Here is an 18,713-nt window from a genome sequence, read left to right as displayed (position 1 = left end):
AGTCTCTTTTTGACAAACAAAAAGGTCAACAATTAATTGCAGGTTTTTGTTTTTTTCTTTCTTCTTGGTCTGTATGCTTAAGTTGCACACAGTATGAGACAAGTCTTAGGTTCCAGCTATTAGAAAAGTTAAAACTCTATAGGAACCCATAAATCTTGGCACTGAAATTTCCAAATATGCATACTTGGACCAAAAATTGACTTTAAGGAAACATTTTAGCTATGCTACAAATAATTTTTTTAAATAGTTATGGTATTTTTAAAATGTAACATCTTTTTTTCCAGCTTATTGCATTTTTTATTAAATAATTTGAGTTTTACTTTAAAAATGGTAAAATCTGAATGAGAAGACCTTAGGCAGGTGGCTCGTTGGTCTAGGGGTATGATTCTCGCTTAGGGTGCGAGAGGTCCCGGGTTCAAATCCCGGACGAGCCCATCTCTTCATGTACTTTTAAAGTCCTTAATATCTGATAGTATTTAATAGCATTTTAAAATACTCACTAATGTATACAAACAGTTTTACTTACAATTTCATTAATATACATAAAAAAGACATGCACAGTGGGCTCGTTGATTCTTGCTTAGGGTGCGAGAGATCCCCGGTACAAATCCCGGATGAGCCCATCTTTTAAAGGTATATACTTATGCATACTTAGTAAAATGTCAACCATTTGGTGGTATATTGGGTAAACTATAGATTCCATTTTGTCTAAGTAACCTTGAGTGGCTTAAAAGTCTAATTTTGACAAACAAAAAACTGTCAAAATGAAATTACAGGTTTTGCTCTTACCTTTCTTTTTTCTAAATAACCCTGAGTGGCTTAAAAGAATAGTATCATTATGACTAACAAAAAGATCAACAATAAATTGCAGGTGTTTATTTTGTCTTTCTTCTGGGTCTGCATGCTTGAGTTGCACACAGTATGTGACAAGTCTTAGGTTCCAACTATCAAAAAAAGTCCAAACTCTATTGGGACCTCTAAATAGTGGCACTGCACATTTCTAATATACATACTTGGATAACAAGTAACCTTAAGTTATTATTTTTGCAATGCTACATACACATTTTTTGTTTTAAGTTGTTATGTTATTTTTAAAATGTTTCATCTTCATTAAATGAAATTGTGTGTTTTCTCCAGTTATTTGCATTTTTTCTTAAATAATTAGAGTTTTACTTTAAAAATGTTAAAAACTTAATAAGAAATTATTTGGCTAGTGGCTTGTTGGTCAGGGTGTATGATTCTTGCTTTGGGTGCAAAAGGTCCCAGGTTCATATCCTGGATGAGCCTGTTTTCTCAGGTTCTTTAAAAGTGCTTAGTTCAATTATCTGATAGTATTTTAAAATACTAATGTATTCCAACAGTTTCACTTCCAATTTCATTAGTATACATGAAAATACATGAACAGTAGGCTCGTTGGTATAGGGGTATGATTCTCGCTTAGGGTGCGAGAGGTACTGGGATTAAATCGCAGATGAGCCCATCTTCTCAGGTTCTTTTAAATACCATGGTTCCATTATCTGATTGATGTCAATTGCCTGAGTCAAAAGCATCAAGTGAATTTTTATTTTGCCAATCCATAAAAAAAGTATATACTTATGCATATTTAGTAAACTGTCAACCATTTGGTGGTATATTGGGTAAACTGTAGATTCCATTTTGTCTAAGTAACTTTGAGTGGCTTCAAAGAAGTCTCATTTTGACAAATAAAAAACAGTCAAAATGAAATTACAGGTTTTTCTCTTACCTTGCTTTTTTCTAAGAAACAATGAGTAGCTTAAAAGAATAAGAAAGAGGAAGGGAGATTTTTTGCTGCGCAAATGTCTATCAATTAACTAAAATAAATTTAAACAGATCTAATGTCTTAAAAATGGGATTACAAGTGTCAAAAGTGTGTGCGCCTCTATAAGGAGTAGTGTGTTACTCCTAAGCTGATGAGCTGGAGAGGAAACGGGAGAAAATAGAAGCGCTCAACACTTACTGACACTGTGATCCTAGATTAATTCACAACCAAAGGGTCAGAAAGAATATTATAAAAAATATATTTATTAAGATACAATAAAAAATGCACTAAATACAAGATATATATCTCACATAAGACCCTATCCTCACTGAATTGCTGTATCAGTAATGTTTTGAGCTCACATCAGTTGTATATGCGTATCAACAAACAATGTCAACTAAATGATTAGCAGCAGAATAATTGTAACAATTGTTGCAGTAATGTTGCCAAGGCTGTTGTTTGACACTGTTAGATGTTCAGTGAAACACAATTGCTAAATGTGAAAGTTGAATATATATATTGAATACAATCATAGGCTCAATATTCAAGAGCTGTATTCTGAAACATCTCAAAGTTCCAGGAGCCAATGTGGGTAATAGTGAGTTGTTAAATTACCTCTCCAATGGAGCTGAGAGGTCCCGAGCGTCCTCGGGTAAGTCCAGAAGGCCCAAATTGGATAGCAGAATGGAGAGTATTAGCTGTGCTGGCCGGGATCCCGCTGTTTGAACCTGTTGTCCCTGGGCGTGCACCGCCCGTTGCAGTGTGTGGGGAGAGACAGGTGTGCGGCTGCTGTGATGAGAAGCCCGCTGCAGGGATCGATTACTTAGTGGGACGCCTCGATCTCCTTGGACTGGCACCGTCCGTTGGAAATGTAGGGGAGAGAGGCTGATAGTTACCCACTGACGCCGCTCGGAGCTGAGAGTACGGCTTTATCCTGTGCTGGAACCCGCACTGTTAGCTCTTGTAGATGGTGAGCTGGAGCCGTGCGGAGAGTCCCAAAAATTGCAATCAATCAGTGAGGAATGAGGGGGAGGAGTCCTGACGCATTTCGTCACGTGACCCGTGACTTTTTCAAAGATGACTCCAATGGCAATGTGCACTCTATTTAAGGTGTTCATAATAAACCACCCACATGTTTAATCAATACAATCAGCACAATCAGAAATTAACCTTTTACAAGGCAATTCCTTCAAGACACCTTTGGTTGTTTAAACACTAATTATAACAACGGTTAGATGGAGACTCTCTCTCTCCATAGTTACTGTTTATAAATACCTATTACAAGGCACTGCATAAGACAATTTAGAACAATGGCGGAGTTAAAAAAATATATAAATAAAAGAAAAAGAAAAAGAATAGTCTCTTTTTGACAAACAAAAAGATCAACAATTAATTGCAGGTTTTTGTTTTTTTCTATCTTCTTGGTCTGTATGCTTAAGTTGCACACAGTATGAGACAAGTCTTAGGTTCCAGCTATCAGAAAAGTTAAAACTCTATAGGAACCCATAAATCTTGGCACTGAAATTTCCAAATATGCATACTTGGACCAAAAATTTACCTTAAGGAAACATTTTAGCTATGCTACAAATAATTTTTTTAAATTGTTATGGTATTTTTAAAATGTAACATCTTTTTTTTCCAGCTTATTGCATTTTTTTATTAAAAAATTTGAGTTTTACTTTAAAAATGGTAAAATCTGAATGAGAACACTTTAGGCAGATGTCTAGTTGGTCTAGGGGTATGGTTCTCGCTTCGGGTGCGAGAGATCCCGGGTTCAAATCCCGGACGAGCCCATTTCTTCATGTACTTTTAAAGTCCTTAATATCTGATTTATTAGTATTTAATATACAAACAGTTTTACTTACAATTTCATTAATATACATAAAAAAGACATGCACAGTGGGCTCATTGATTCTTGCTTAGGGTGCGAGAGATCCCCGGTACAAATCCCGGATGAGCCCATCTTTTAAAGGTATATACTTATGCATACTTAGTAAAATGTCAACCATTTGGTGGTATATTGGGTAAACTATAGATTCCATTTTGTCTAAGTAACCTTGAGTGGCTTAAAAGTCTAATTTTGACAAACAAAAAACTGTCAAAATGAAATTACAGGTTTTTCTCTTACCTTTCTTTTTTCTAAATAACCCTGAGTGGCTTAAAAGAATAGTATCATTATGACTAACAAAAAGATCAACAATAAATTGCAGGTGTTTATTTTGTCTTTCTTCTGGGTCTGCATGCTTGAGTTGCACACAGTATGTGACAAGTCTTAGGTTCCAACTATCAAAAAAAGTCCAAACTCTATTGGTACCTCTAAATATTGGCACTGCACATTTCTAATATACATACTTGGATAACAAGTAACCTTAAGTTATTATTTTTGCAATGCTACATACACATTTTTTTGTTTTAAGTTGTTATGTTATTTTTAAAATGTTTCATCTTCATTAAATGAAATTGTGTGTTTTCTCCAGTTATTTGCATTTTTTCTTAAATAATTAGAGTTTTACTTTAAAAATGTTAAAAACTGAATAAGAAATTATTTGGCTAGTGGCTTGTTGGTCAGGGTGTATGATTCTTGCTTCGGGTGCAAAAGGTCCCAGGCTCATATCCTGGATGAGCCTGTTTTCTCAGGTTCTTTAAAAGTGCTTAGTTCAATTATCTGATAGTATTTTAAAATACTAATGTATTCCAACAGTTTCACTTCCAATTTCATTAGTATACATGAAAATACATGAACAGTAGGCTCGTTGGTATAGGGGTATGATTCTCGCTTAGGGTGCGAGAGGTCCTGGGATCAAATCGCAGACAAGCCCATCTTCTCAGGTTCTTTTAAATACCATGGTTCCATTATCTGTTTGATGTCAATTGCCTGAGTCAAAAGCATCAAGTGAATTTTTCTTTTGCCAATCCATAAAAAAAAGTATATACTTATGCATATTTAGTAAACTGTCAACCATTTGGTGGTATATTGGGTAAACTGTAGATTCCATTTTGTCTAAGTAACTTTGAGTGGCTTCAAAGAAGTCTCATTTTGACAAATAAAAAACAGTCAAAATGAAATTACAGGTTTTTCTCTTACCTTGCTTTTTTCTAAGAAACAATGAGTGGCTTAAAAGAATAGTCTCTTTTTGACAAACAAAAAGGTCAACAATTAATTGCAGGTTTTTGTTTTTTTCTTTCTTCTTGGTCTGTATGCTTAAGTTGCACACAGTATGAGACAAGTCTTAGGTTCCAGCTATTAGAAAAGTTAAAACTCTATAGGAACCCATAAATCTTGGCACTGAAATTTCCAAATATGCATACTTGGACCAAAAATTGACCTTAAGGAAACATTTTAGCTATGCTACAAATAATTTTTTTAAATAGTTATGGTATTTTTAAAATGTAACATCTTTTTTTTCCAGCTTATTCCATTTTTTTATTAAATAATTTGAGTTTTACTTTAAAAATGGTAAAATCTGAATGAGAAGACCTTAGGCAGATGGCTCGTTGGTCTAGGGGTATGATTCTCGCTTCGGGTGCGAGAGGTCCCGAGTTCAAATCCCAGACGAGCCCATCTCTTCATGTACTTTTAAAGTCCTTAATATCTGATAGTATTTAATAGAATTTTAAAATACTCACTAATGTATACAAACAGTTTTACTTACAATTTCATTAATATACATAAAAAAGACATGCACAGTGGGCTCGTTGATTCTTGCTTAGGGTGCGAGAGATCCCCGGTACAAATCCCGGATGAGCCCATCTTTTAAAGGTATATACTTATGCATACTTAGTAAAATGTCAACCATTTGGTGGTATATTGGGTAAACTATAGATTCCATTTTGTCTAAGTAACCTTGAGTGGCTTAAAAGTCTAATTTTGACAAACAAAAAACTGTCAAAATGAAATTACAGGTTTTTCTCTTACCTTTCTTTTTTCTAAATAACCCTGAGTGGCTTAAAAGAATAGTATCATTATGACTAACAAAAAGATCAACAATAAATTGCAGGTGTTTATTTTGTCTTTCTTCTGGGTCTGCATGCTTGAGTTGCACACAGTATGTGACAAGTCTTAGGTTCCAACTATCAAAAAAAGTCCAAACTCTATTGGTACCTCTAAATATTGGCACTGCACATTTCTAATATACATACTTGGATAACAAGTAACCTTAAGTTATTATTTTTGCAATGCTACATACACATTTTTTGTTTTAAGTTGTTATGTTATTTTTAAAATGTTTCATCTTCATTAAATGAAATTGTGTGTTTTCTCCAGTTATTTGCATTTTTTCTTAAATAATTAGAGTTTTACTTTAAAAATGTTAAAAACTGAATAAGAAATTATTTGGCTAGTGGCTTGTTGGTCAGGGTGTATGATTCTTGCTTCGGGTGCAAAAGGTCCCAAGTTCATATCCTGGATGAGCCTGTTTTCTCAGGTTCTTTAAAAGTGCTTAGTTCAATTATCTGATAGTATTTTAAAATATTAATGTATTCCAACAGTTTCACTTCCAATTTCATTAGTATACATGAAAATACATGAACAGTAGGCTCGTTGGTATAGGGGTATGATTCTCGCTTAGGGTGCGAGAGGTCCTGGGATCAAATCGCAGACAAGCCCATCTTCTCAGGTTCTTTTAAATACCATGGTTCCATTATCTGTTTGATGTCAATTGCCTGAGTCAAAAGCATCAAGTGAATTTTTCTTTTGCCAATCCATAAAAAAAAGTATATACTTATGCATATTTAGTAAACTGTCAACCATTTGGTGGTATATTGGGTAAACTGTAGATTCCATTTTGTCTAAGTAACTTTGAGTGGCTTCAAAGAAGTCTCATTTTGACAAATAAAAAACAGTCAAAATGAAATTACAGGTTTTTCTCTTACCTTGCTTTTTTCTAAGAAACAATGAGTGGCTTAAAAGAATAGTCTCTTTTTGACAAACAAAAAGGTCAACAATTAATTGCAGGTTTTTGTTTTTTTCTTTCTTCTTGGTCTGTATGCTTAAGTTGCACACAGTATGAGACAAGTCTTAGGTTCCAGCTATTAGAAAAGTTAAAACTCTATAGGAACCCATAAATCTTGGCACTGAAATTTCCAAATATGCATACTTGGACCAAAAATTGACCTTAAGGAAACATTTTAGCTATGCTACAAATAATTTTTTTAAATAGTTATGGTATTTTTAAAATGTAACATCTTTTTTTTCCAGCTTATTGCATTTTTTTATTAAATAATTTGAGTTTTACTTTAAAAATGGTAAAATCTGAATGAGAAGACCTTAGGCAGATGGCTCGTTGGTCTAGGGGTATGATTCTCGCTTCGGGTGCGAGAGGTCCCGAGTTCAAATCCCAGACGAGCCCATCTCTTCATGTACTTTTAAAGTCCTTAATATCTGATAGTATTTAATAGAATTTTAAAATACTCACTAATGTATACAAACAGTTTTACTTACAATTTCATTAATATACATAAAAAAGACATGCACAGTGGGCTCGTTGATTCTTGCTTAGGGTGCGAGAGATCCCCGGTACAAATCCCGGATGAGCCCATCTTTTAAAGGTATATACTTATGCATACTTAGTAAAATGTCAACCATTTGGTGGTATATTGGGTAAACTATAGATTCCATTTTGTCTAAGTAACCTTGAGTGGCTTAAAAGTCTAATTTTGACAAACAAAAAACTGTCAAAATGAAATTACAGGTTTTTCTCTTACCTTTCTTTTTTCTAAATAACCCTGAGTGGCTTAAAAGAATAGTATCATTATGACTAACAAAAAGATCAACAATAAATTGCAGGTGTTTATTTTGTCTTTCTTCTGGGTCTGCATGCTTGAGTTGCACACAGTATGTGACAAGTCTTAGGTTCCAACTATCAAAAAAAGTCCAAACTCTATTGGTACCTCTAAATATTGGCACTGCACATTTCTAATATACATACTTGGATAACAAGTAACCTTAAGTTATTATTTTTGCAATGCTACATACACATTTTTTGTTTTAAGTTGTTATGTTATTTTTAAAATGTTTCATCTTCATTAAATGAAATTGTGTGTTTTCTCCAGTTATTTGCATTTTTTCTTAAATAATTAGAGTTTTACTTTAAAAATGTTAAAAACTGAATAAGAAATTATTTGGCTAGTGGCTTGTTGGTCAGGGTGTATGATTCTTGCTTCGGGTGCAAAAGGTCCCAGGTTCATATCCTGGATGAGCCTGTTTTCTCAGGTTCTTTAAAAGTGCTTAGTTCAATTATCTGATAGTATTTTAAAATACTAATGTATTCCAACAGTTTCACTTCCAATTTCATTAGTATACATGAAAATACATGAACAGTAGGCTCGTTGGTATAGGGGTATGATTCTCGCTTAGGGTGCGAGAGGTCCTGGGATTAAATCGCAGACGAGCCCATCTTCTCAGGTTCTTTTAAATACCATGGTTCCATTATCTGATTGATGTCAATTGCCTGGGTCAAAAGCATCAAGTGAATTTTTCTTTTGCCAATCCTTAAAAAAAGTATATATTTATGCATATTTAGTAAACTGTCAACCATTTGGTGGTATATTGGGTAAACTGTAGATTCCATTTTGTCTAAGTAACTTTGAGTGGCTTCAAAGAAGTCTCATTTTGACAAATAAAAAACAGTCAAAATGAAATTACAGGTTTTTCTCTTACCTTGCTTTTTTCTAAGAAACAATGAGTGGCTTAAAAGAATAGTCTCTTTTTGACAAACAAAAAGGTCAACAATTAATTGCAGGTTTTTGTTTTTTTCTTTCTTCTTGGTCTGTATGCTTAAGTTGCACACAGTATGAGACAAGTCTTAGGTTCCAGCTATTAGAAAAGTTAAAACTCTATAGGAACCCATAAATCTTGGCACTGAAATTTCCAAATATGCATACTTGGACCAAAAATTGACTTTAAGGAAACATTTTAGCTATGCTACAAATAATTTTTTTAAATAGTTATGGTATTTTTAAAATGTAACATCTTTTTTTCCAGCTTATTGCATTTTTTTATTAAATAATTTGAGTTTTACTTTAAAAATGGTAAAATCTGAATGAGAAGACCTTAGGCAGGTGGCTCGTTGGTCTAGGGGTATGATTCTCGCTTCAGGTGCGAGAGGTCCTGGGTTCAAATCCCGGACGAGCCCATCTCTTCATGTACTTTTAAAGTCCTTAATATCTGATAGTATTTAATAGCATTTTAAAATACTCACTAATGTATACAAACAGTTTTACTTACAATTTCATTAATATACATAAAAAAGACATGCACAGTGGGCTCGTTGATTCTTGCTTAGGGTGCGAGAGATCCCCGGTACAAATCCCGGATGAGCCCATCTTTTAAAGGTATATACTTATGCATACTTAGTAAAATGTCAACCATTTGGTGGTATATTGGGTAAACTATAGATTCCATTTTGTCTAAGTAACCTTGAGTGGCTTAAAAGTCTAATTTTGACAAACAAAAAACTGTCAAAATGAAATTACAGGTTTTTCTCTTACCTTTCTTTTTTCTAAATAACCCTGAGTGGCTTAAAAGAATAGTATCATTATGACTAACAAAAAGATCAACAATAAATTGCAGGTGTTTATTTTGTCTTTCTTCTGGGTCTGCATGCTTGAGTTGCACACAGTATGTGACAAGTCTTAGGTTCCAACTATCAAAAAAAGTCCAAACTCTATTGGGACCTCTAAATATTGGCACTGCACATTTCTAATATACATACTTGGATAACAAGTAACCTTAAGTTATTATTTTTGCAATGCTACATACACATTTTTTGTTTTAAGTTGTTATGTTATTTTTAAAATGTTTCATCTTCATTAAATGAAATTGTGTGTTTTCTCCAGTTATTTGCATTTTTTCTTAAATAATTAGAGTTTTACTTTAAAAATGTTAAAAACTGAATAAGAAATTATTTGGCTAGTGGCTTGTTGGTCAGGGTGTATGATTCTTGCTTCGGGTGCAAAAGGTCCCAGGTTCATATCCTGGATGAGCCTGTTTTCTCAGGTTCTTTAAAAGTGCTTAGTTCAATTATCTGATAGTATTTTAAAATACTAATGTATTCCAACAGTTTCACTTCCAATTTCATTAGTATACATGAAAATACATGAACAGTAGGCTCGTTGGTATAGGGGTATGATTCTCGCTTAGGGTGCGAGAGGTCCTGGGATTAAATCGCAGACGAGCCCATCTTCTCAGGTTCTTTTAAATACCATGGTTCCATTATCTGATTGATGTCAATTGCCTGGGTCAAAAGTATCAAGTGAATTTTTCTTTTGCCAATCCTTAAAAAAAGTATATATTTATGCATATTTAGTAAACTGTCAACCATTTGGTGGTATATTGGGTAAACTGTAGATTCCATTTTGTCTAAGTAACTTTGAGTGGCTTCAAAGAAGTCTCATTTTGACAAATAAAAAACAGTCAAAATGAAATTACAGGTTTTTCTCTTACCTTGCTTTTTTCTAAGAAACAATGAGTGGCTTAAAAGAATAGTCTCTTTTTGACAAACAAAAAGGTCAACAATTAATTGCAGGTTTTTGTTTTTTTCTTTCTTCTTGGTCTGTATGCTTAAGTTGCACACAGTATGAGACAAGTCTTAGGTTCCAGCTATTAGAAAAGTTAAAACTCTATAGGAACCCATAAATCTTGGCACTGAAATTTCCAAATATGCATACTTGGACCAAAAATTGACCTTAAGGAAACATTTTAGCTATGCTACAAATAATTTTTTTAAATAGTTATGGTATTTTTAAAATGTAACATCTTTTTTTCCAGCTTATTGCATTTTTTTATTAAATAATTTGAGTTTTACTTTAAAAATGGTAAAATCTGAATGAGAAGACCTTAGGCAGGTGGCTCGTTGGTCTAGGGGTATGATTCTCGCTTCGGGTGCGAGAGGTCCTGGGTTCAAATCCCGGACGAGCCCATCTCTTCATGTACTTTTAAAGTCCTTAATATCTGATAGTATTTAATAGCATTTTAAAATACTCACTAATGTATACAAACAGTTTTACTTACAATTTCATTAATATACATAAAAAAGACATGCACAGTGGGCTCGTTGATTCTTGCTTAGGGTGCGAGAGATCCCCGGTACAAATCCCGGATGAGCCCATCTTTTAAAGGTATATACTTATGCATACTTAGTAAAATGTCAACCATTTGGTGGTATATTGGGTAAACTATAGATTCCATTTTGTCTAAGTAACCTTGAGTGGCTTAAAAGTCTAATTTTGACAAACAAAAAACTGTCAAAATGAAATTACAGGTTTTTCTCTTACCTTTCTTTTTTCTAAATAACCCTGAGTGGCTTAAAAGAATAGTATCATTATGACTAACAAAAAGATCAACAATAAATTGCAGGTGTTTATTTTGTCTTTCTTCTGGGTCTGCATGCTTGAGTTGCACACAGTATGTGACAAGTCTTAGGTTCCAACTATCAAAAAAAGTCCAAACTCTATTGGGACCTCTAAATATTGGCACTGCACATTTCTAATATACATACTTGGATAACAAGTAACCTTAAGTTATTATTTTTGCAATGCTACATACACATTTTTTGTTTTAAGTTGTTATGTTATTTTTAAAATGTTTCATCTTCATTAAATGAAATTGTGTGTTTTCTCCAGTTATTTGCATTTTTTCTTAAATAATTAGAGTTTTACTTTAAAAATGTTAAAAACTGAATAAGAAATTATTTGGCTAGTGGCTTGTTGGTCAGGGTGTATGATTCTTGCTTCGGGTGCAAAAGGTCCCAGGTTCATATCCTGGATGAGCCTGTTTTCTCAGGTTCTTTAAAAGTGCTTAGTTCAATTATCTGATAGTATTTTAAAATACTAATGTATTCCAACAGTTTCACTTCCAATTTCATTAGTATACATGAAAATACATGAACAGTAGGCTCGTTGGTATAGGGGTATGATTCTCGCTTAGGGTGCGAGAGGTCCTGGGATTAAATCGCAGACGAGCCCATCTTCTCAGGTTCTTTTAAATACCATGGTTCCATTATCTGATTGATGTCAATTGCCTGAGTCAAAAGCATCAAGTGAATTTTTCTTTTGCCAATCCATAAAAAAAAGTATATACTTATGCATATTTAGTAAACTGTCAACCATTTGGTGGTATATTGGGTAAACTGTAGATTCCATTTTGTCTAAGTAACTTTGAGTGGCTTCAAAGAAGTCTCATTTTGACAAATAAAAAACAGTCAAAATGAAATTACAGGTTTTTCTCTTACCTTGCTTTTTTCTAAGAAACAATGAGTGGCTTAAAAGAATAGTCTCTTTTTGACAAACAAAAAGGTCAACAATTAATTGCAGGTTTTTGTTTTTTTCTTTCTTCTTGGTCTGTATGCTTAAGTTGCACACAGTATGAGACAAGTCTTAGGTTCCAGCTATTAGAAAAGTTAAAACTCTATAGGAACCCATAAATCTTGGCACTGAAATTTCCAAATATGCATACTTGGACCAAAAATTGACCTTTCGGAAACATTTTAGCTATGCTACAAATAATTTTTTTAAATAGTTATGGTATTTTTAAAATGTAACATCTTTTTTTCCAGCTTATTGCATTTTTTTATTAAATAATTTGAGTTTTACTTTAAAAATGGTAAAATCTGAATGAGAAGACCTTAGGCAGGTGGCTCGTTGGTCTAGGGGTATGATTCTCGCTTCGGGTGCGAGAGGTCCCGGGTTCAAATCCCGGACGAGCCCATCTCTTCATGTACTTTTAAAGTCCTTAATATCTGATAGTATTTAATAGCATTTTAAAATACTCACTAATGTATACAAACAGTTTTACTTACAATTTCATTAATATACATAAAAAAGACATGCACAGTGGGCTCGTTGATTCTTGCTTAGGGTGCGAGAGATCCCCTGTACAAATCCCGGATGAGCCCATCTTTTAAAGGTATATACTTATGCATACTTAGTAAAATGTCAACCATTTGGTGGTATATTGGGTAAACTATAGATTCCATTTTGTCTAAGTAACCTTGAGTGGCTTAAAAGTCTAATTTTGACAAACAAAAAACTGTCAAAATGAAATTACAGGTTTTTCTCTTACCTTTCTTTTTTCTAAATAACCCTGAGTGGCTTAAAAGAATAGTATCATTATGACTAACCAAAAGATCAACAATAAATTGCAGGTGTTTATTTTGTCTTTCTTCTGGGTCTGCATGCTTGAGTTGCACACAGTATGTGACAAGTCTTAGGTTCCAACTATCAAAAAAAGTCCAAACTTTATTGGGACCTCTAAATATTGGCACTGCACATTTCTAATATACATACTTGGATAACAAGTAACCTTAAGTTATTATTTTTGCAATGCTACATACACATTTTTTGTTTTAAGTTGTTATGTTATTTTTAAAATGTTTCATCTTCATTAAATGAAATTGTGTGTTTTCTCCAGTTATTTGCATTTTTTCTTAAATAATTAGAGTTTTACTTTAAAAATGTTAAAAACTGAATAAGAAATTATTTGGCTAGTGGCTTGTTGGTCAGGGTGTATGATTCTTGCTTCGGGTGCAAAAGGTCCCAGGTTCATATCCTGGATGAGCCTGTTTTCTCAGGTTCTTTAAAAGTGCTTAGTTCAATTATCTGATAGTATTTTAAAATACTAATGTATTCCAACAGTTTCACTTCCAATTTCATTAGTATACATGAAAATACATGAACAGTAGGCTCGTTGGTATAGGGGTATGATTCTCGCTTAGGGTGCGAGAGGTCCTGGGATTAAATCGCAGACGAGCCCATCTTCTCAGGTTCTTTTAAATACCATGGTTCCATTATCTGATTGATGTCAATTGCCTGAGTCAAAAGCATCAAGTGAATTTTTCTTTTGCCAATCCATAAAAAAAAGTATATACTTATGCATATTTAGTAAACTGTCAACCATTTGGTGGTATATTGGGTAAACTGTAGATTCCATTTTGTCTAAGTAACTTTGAGTGGCTTCAAAGAAGTCTCATTTTGACAAATAAAAAACAGTGAAAATTAAATTACAGGTTTTTCTCTTACCTTGCTTTTTTCTAAGAAACAATGAGTGGCTTAAAAGAATAGTCTCTTTTTGACAAACAAAAAGGTCAACAATTAATTGCAGGTTTTTGTTTTTTTCTTTCTTCTTGGTCTGTATGCTTAAGTTGCACACAGTATGAGACAAGTCTTAGGTTCCAGCTATTAGAAAAGTTAAAACTCTATAGGAACCCATAAATCTTGGCACTGAAATTTCCAAATATGCATACTTGGACCAAAAATTGACCTTAAGGAAACATTTTAGCTATGCTACAAATAATTTTTTTAAATAGTTATGGTATTTTTAAAATGTAACATCTTTTTTTCCAGCTTATTGCATTTTTTTATTAAATAATTTGAGTTTTACTTTAAAAATGGTAAAATCTGAATGAGAAGACCTTAGGCAGGTGGCTCGTTGGTCTAGGGGTATGATTCTCGCTTCGGGTGCGAGAGGTCCTGGGTTCAAATCCCGGACGAGCCCATCTCTTCATGTACTTTTAAAGTCCTTAATATCTGATAGTATTTAATAGCATTTTAAAATACTCACTAATGTATACAAACAGTTTTACTTACAATTTCATTAATATACATAAAAAAGACATGCACAGTGGGCTTGTTGATTCTTGCTTAGGGTGCGAGAGATCCCCTGTACAAATCCCGGATGAGCCCATCTTTTAAAGGTATATACTTATGCATACTTAGTAAAATGTCAACCATTTGGTGGTATATTGGGTAAACTATAGATTCCATTTTGTCTAAGTAACCTTGAGTGGCTTAAAAGTCTAATTTTGACAAACAAAAAACTGTCAAAATGAAATTACAGGTTTTTCTCTTACCTTTCTTTTTTCTAAATAACCCTGAGTGGCTTAAAAGAATAGTATCATTATGACTAACAAAAAGATCAACAATAAATTGCAGGTGTTTATTTTGTCTTTCTTCTGGGTCTGCATGCTTGAGTTGCACACAGTATGTGACAAGTCTTAGGTTCCAACTATCAAAAAAAGTCCAAACTCTATTGGGACCTCTAAATATTGGCACTGCACATTTCTAATATACATACTTGGATAACAAGTAACCTTAAGTTATTATTTTTGCAATGCTACATACACATTTTTTGTTTTAAGTTGTTATGTTATTTTTAAAATGTTTCATCTTCATTAAATGAAATTGTGTGTTTTCTCCAGTTATTTGCATTTTTTCTTAAATAATTAGAGTTTTACTTTAAAAATGTTAAAAACTGAATAAGAAATTATTTGGCTAGTGGCTTGTTGGTCAGGGTGTATGATTCTTGCTTCGGGTGCAAAAGGTCCCAGGTTCATATCCTGGATGAGCCTGTTTTCTCAGGTTCTTTAAAAGTGCTTAGTTCAATTATCTGATAGTATTTTAAAATACTAATGTATTCCAACAGTTTCACTTCCAATTTCATTAGTATACATGAAAATACATGAACAGTAGGCTCGTTGGTATAGGGGTATGATTCTCGCTTAGGGTGCGAGAGGTCCTGGGATTAAATCGCAGACGAGCCCATCTTCTCAGGTTCTTTTAAATACCATGGTTCCATTATCTGATTGATGTCAATTGCCTGAGTCAAAAGCATCAAGTGAATTTTTCTTTTGCCAATCCATAAAAAAAAGTATATACTTATGCATATTTAGTAAACTGTCAACCATTTGGTGGTATATTGGGTAAACTGTAGATTCCATTTTGTCTAAGTAACTTTGAGTGGCTTCAAAGAAGTCTCATTTTGACAAATAAAAAACAGTCAAAATGAAATTACAGGTTTTTCTCTTACCTTGCTTTTTTCTAAGAAACAATGAGTGGCTTAAAAGAATAGTCTCTTTTTGACAAACAAAAAGGTCAACAATTAATTGCAGGTTTTTGTTTTTTTCTTTCTTCTTGGTCTGTATGCTTAAGTTGCACACAGTATGAGACAAGTCTTAGGTTCCAGCTATTAGAAAAGTTAAAACTCTATAGGAACCCATAAATCTTGGCACTGAAATTTCCAAATATGCATACTTGGACCAAAAATTGACCTTAAGGAAACATTTTAGCTATGCTACAAATAATTTTTTTAAATAGTTATGGTATTTTTAAAATGTAACATCTTTTTTTCCAGCTTATTGCATTTTTTTATTAAATAATTTGAGTTTTACTTTAAAAATGGTAAAATCTGAATGAGAAGACCTTAGGCAGATGGCTCGTTGGTCTAGGGGTATGATTCTCGCTTCGGGTGCGAGAGGTCCCGGGTTCAAATCCCGGACGAGCCCATCTCTTCATGTACTTTTAAAGTCCTTAATATCTGATAGTATTTAATAGCATTTTAAAATACTCACTAATGTATACAAACAGTTTTACTTACAATTTCATTAATATACATAAAAAAGATATGCACAGTGGGCTCGTTGATTCTTGCTTAGGGTGCGAGAGATCCCCGGTACAAATCCCGGATGAGCCCATCTTTTAAAGGTATATACTTATGCATACTTAGTAAAATGTCAACCATTTGGTGGTATATTGGGTAAACTATAGATTCCATTTTGTCTAAGTAACCTTGAGTGGCTTAAAAGTCTAATTTTGACAAACAAAAAACTGTCAAAATGAAATTACAGGTTTTTCTCTTACCTTTCTTTTTTCTAAATAACCCTGAGTGGCTTAAAAGAATAGTATCATTATGACTAACAAAAAGATCATCAATAAATTGCAGGTGTTTATTTTGTCTTTCTTCTGGGTCTGCATGCTTGAGTTGCACACAGTAAGTGACAAGTCTTAGGTTCCAACTATCAAAAAAAGTCCAAACTCTATTGGGACCTCTAAATATTGGCACTGCACATTTCTAATATACATACTTGGATAACAAGTAACCTTAAGTTATTATTTTTGCAATACTACATACACATTTTTTGTTTTAAGTTGTTATGTTATTTTTAAAATATTTCATCTTCATTAAATGAAATTGTGTGTTTTCTCCAGTTATTTGCATTTTTTCTTAAATAATTAGAGTTTTACTTTAAAAATGTTAAAAACTGAATAAGAAATTATTTGGCTAGTGGCTTGTTGGTCAGGGTGTATGATTCTTGCTTCGGGTGCAAAAGGTCCCAGGTTCATATCCTGGATGAGCCTGTTTTCTCAGGTTCTTTAAAAGTGCTTAGTTCAATTATCTGATAGTATTTTAAAATACTAATGTATTCCAACAGTTTCACTTCCAATTTCATTAGTATACATGAAAATACATGAACAGTAGGCTCGTTGGTATAGGGGTATGATTCTCGCTTAGGGTGCGAGAGGTCCTGGGATTAAATCGCAGATGAGCCCATCTTCTCAGGTTCTTTTAAATATCATGGTTCCATTATCTGATTGATGTCAATTGCCTGAGTCAAAAGCATCAAGTGAATTTTTCTTTTGCCAATCCATAAAAAAAAGTATATACTTATGCATATTTAGTAAACTGTCAACCATTTGGTGGTATATTGGGTAAACTGTAGATTCCATTTTGTCTAAGTAACTTTGAGTGGCTTCAAAGAAGTCTCATTTTGACAAATAAAAAACAGTCAAAATGAAATTACAGGTTTTTCTCTTACCTTGCTTTTTTCTAAGAAACAATGAGTGGCTTAAAAGAATAGTCTCTTTTTGACAAACAAAAAGGTCAACAATTAATTGCAGGTTTTTGTTTTTTTCTTTCTTCTTGGTCTGTATGCTTAAGTTGCACACAGTATGAGACAAGTCTTAGGTTCCAGCTATTAGAAAAGTTAAAACTCTATAGGAACCCATAAATCTTGGCACTGAAATTTCCAAATATGCATACTTGGACCAAAAATTGACCTTAAGGAAACATTTTAGCTATGCTACAAATAATTTTTTTAAATAGTTATGGTATTTTTAAAATGTAACATCTTTTTTTCCAGCTTATTGCATTTTTTTATTAAATAATTTGAGTTTTACTTTAAAAATGGTAAAATCTGAATGAGAAGACCTTAGGTAGATGGCTCGTTGGTCTAGGGGTATGATTCTCGCTTCGGGTGCTGGAGGTCCCGGGTTCAAATCCCGGATGAGCCCATCTCTTCATGTACTTTTAAAGTCCTTAATATCTGATAGTATTTAATAGCATTTTAAAATACTCACTAATGTATACAAACAGTTTTACTTACAATTTCATTAATATACATAAAAAAGACATGCACAGTGGGCTCGTTGATTCTTGCTTAGGGTGTGAGAGATCCCCGGTACAAATCCCGGATGAGCCCATCTTTTAAAGGTATATACTTATGCATACTTAGTAAAATGTCAACCATTTGGTGGTATATTGGGTAAACTATAGATTCCATTTTGTCTAAGTAACCTTGAGTGGCTTAAAAGTCTAATTTTGACAAACAAAAAACGGTCAAAATGAAATTACAGGTTTTTCTCTTACCTTTCTTTTTTCTAAATAACCCTGAGTGGCTTAAAAGAATAGTATCATTATGACTAACAAAAAGATCAACAATAAATTGCAGGTGTTTATTTTGTCTTTCTTCTGGGTCTGCATGCTTGAGTTGCACACAGTATGTGACAAGTCTTAGGTTCCAACTATCAAAAAAAGTCCAAACTCTATTGGGACCTCTAAATATTGGCACTGCACATTTCTAATATACATACTTGGATAACAAGTAACCTTAAGTTATTATTTTTGCAATGCTACATACACATTTTTTGTTTTAAGTTGTTATGTTATTTTTAAAATGTTTCATCTTCATTAAATGAAATTGTGTGTTTTCTCCAGTTATTTGCATTTTTTCTTAAATAATTAGAGTTTTACTTTAAAAATGTTAAAAACTGAATAAGAAATTATTTGGCTAGTGGCTTGTTGGTCAGGGTGTATGATTCTTGCTTCGGGTGCAAAAGGTCCCAGGTTCATATCCTGGATGAGCCTGTTTTCTCAGGTTCTTTA

At 33.2% G+C, this 18,713-nt stretch overlaps 7 non-coding genes across 7 annotated transcripts; all 7 read left to right on the top strand.

The window, feature by feature from the left end:
* Positions 1-362: 362 nt before the first annotated feature.
* On the top strand, positions 363-434 carry TRNAP-AGG (transfer RNA proline (anticodon AGG)). The gene has a single exon. It is a non-coding gene; the product is annotated as a tRNA-Pro (tRNA).
* An 8,407-nt stretch (positions 435-8,841) lies between these two features.
* TRNAL-CAG (transfer RNA leucine (anticodon CAG)) lies at positions 8,842-8,913 on the top strand. The gene has a single exon. It is a non-coding gene; the product is annotated as a tRNA-Leu (tRNA).
* Positions 8,914-10,626: 1,713 nt separating this feature from the next.
* TRNAP-CGG (transfer RNA proline (anticodon CGG)) lies at positions 10,627-10,698 on the top strand. The gene has a single exon. It is a non-coding gene; the product is annotated as a tRNA-Pro (tRNA).
* A 1,714-nt stretch (positions 10,699-12,412) lies between these two features.
* On the top strand, positions 12,413-12,484 carry TRNAP-CGG (transfer RNA proline (anticodon CGG)). The gene has a single exon. It is a non-coding gene; the product is annotated as a tRNA-Pro (tRNA).
* A 1,714-nt stretch (positions 12,485-14,198) lies between these two features.
* Positions 14,199-14,270, top strand: TRNAP-CGG (transfer RNA proline (anticodon CGG)). The gene has a single exon. It is a non-coding gene; the product is annotated as a tRNA-Pro (tRNA).
* A 1,714-nt stretch (positions 14,271-15,984) lies between these two features.
* Positions 15,985-16,056, top strand: TRNAP-CGG (transfer RNA proline (anticodon CGG)). The gene has a single exon. It is a non-coding gene; the product is annotated as a tRNA-Pro (tRNA).
* Positions 16,057-17,770: 1,714 nt separating this feature from the next.
* Positions 17,771-17,842, top strand: TRNAP-CGG (transfer RNA proline (anticodon CGG)). Its single transcript has one exon. It is a non-coding gene; the product is annotated as a tRNA-Pro (tRNA).
* Positions 17,843-18,713: the final 871 nt, after the last annotated feature.

Source organism: Pseudophryne corroboree, unplaced genomic scaffold (assembly GCF_028390025.1).
Source record: "Pseudophryne corroboree isolate aPseCor3 unplaced genomic scaffold, aPseCor3.hap2 scaffold_1549, whole genome shotgun sequence".
NCBI lineage: Eukaryota > Metazoa > Chordata > Amphibia > Anura > Myobatrachidae > Pseudophryne > Pseudophryne corroboree.
Note: the sequence above shows the minus strand (reverse complement) of the source record. Positions and strands in the feature narration are given on the sequence as shown.